The following is a 1,523-nucleotide window of genomic DNA, read 5'->3' on the forward strand; positions in this document are numbered from 1 at the left end:
TCCAGTGATCTGGGACATCCTAGGACTTCCTTTGAAAGGTAAAGGGCAATTTGTTACATCTCACGTCTTATACGGGTTTGGAAGAGGTAATATAGACCTTTGGTAATGGAAGATAGACCTCTGCAAGTAAGGAACTGTTAACCATTGAAATAACAACTCCCTGTATCTTTTTACCTGAGCCAAGATCTTACTCTGTAGTCTAGGCTGACCTAGAACTCACTATGTAGAGCAAGTTGGCAGTCCTCCTGTCTCAACTTCCCAAGTACAAGGATTACGTGCATGAGCCACCATTCCCAGGTTCTTGTTTGATCTTAACAGACCCTAATAAAGACTGAATGCCAGATCATGGGACTCTGAGAAGCTGTGCAAATTTAACTTTTCATTCGAAACTGGGAGATTTTATAAGGTCTACCTCCATTTTAGGATGGATATGAAACATTTAGGACTGGCTGGAGCAAGTCCTAAAGGTAAAAGTAATTACATGAAAAAGTAAATTGTGTGTCAACTATGTTAGCTCATTCATTTCACTATAATGAAATGGATAAGGTTGAATACCTTTAAGGAAAGGATGTTTACTAACTGAGAGTTCTAGAGGCTTGTGGGCATGGTGCTGCGTCAGCTCTGTTCTAGTGAAGATTTCATGGTGACTGATATCATGACTGAAGCATGTGCAAGAGGAATGAACACATGGTGAGATGGGAAGCCAGAGTGAGAAGATGGTGCACGGGTGCTGCATTTATAACCACTCTCTTAACTCACTCAGGATTCACTGAGAACTACCTAATCCCTTCTGAGGGTGAAGGGCCTGTCACTCATCAACTATTATTATGAATCACATCTTAAAGGTCCTACCATGTCTCAACATTGCCATGTGGAAACCAAGCTTCCAATACATGAGCATTTGTGAGACAAATAATATCCAAGCCTTATGAATAATTGATTGGAGGAACTTATCCCTCTTCTTCAACCTCTGCCTACAGCCTCATAGGTTTCCTGGGGGTTTCTTACTTCCAACTGAGGAAGAAGGTCAGTGATCAGGCCTAGTTCATATTGAACTGGTTGCAACCTTATGCCAGAAATAACAATGAAGGACACTGGGGAAGGGAAATAATCCCCCAAGTAAGCGGCTCTTCAGTCAATACTTTTGAAAACCCACTTAGTGTGGAAAGAAACATGATAAATGGATATACATTGATGCTAGGACAGGGAAGAATGTACTAACATGTTAATTAAGGGATTGGAATGAAGATGAGGAATGAGAAGGTCACAAGAAACATTAAGTGGTTATACTTATGGACAAAAGCTCAAAGTATGTGCAATCCGTCTAGTCATTCGTTAGCCCACCAGAGAGACTCGCTGCCCAACCAGGCTTCAGCTGCCTCCTTTTAACATGGACAGTGTTTGTGCTGTACATGCACAGAGAACAATAACTTTGGGCTCTACACAGGTCAAACAACGAGGTTTCATCTCACCAAAACAAATAAAGCTATCACCATCACTACACATCTAAACTTTCATTTTCT

This window comes from Nannospalax galili, unplaced genomic scaffold (genome assembly GCF_000622305.1).
Source record: "Nannospalax galili isolate Female #2095 unplaced genomic scaffold, S.galili_v1.0 scaffold286, whole genome shotgun sequence".
In the NCBI taxonomy this organism is placed as follows: Eukaryota; Metazoa; Chordata; class Mammalia; order Rodentia; family Spalacidae; genus Nannospalax; species Nannospalax galili.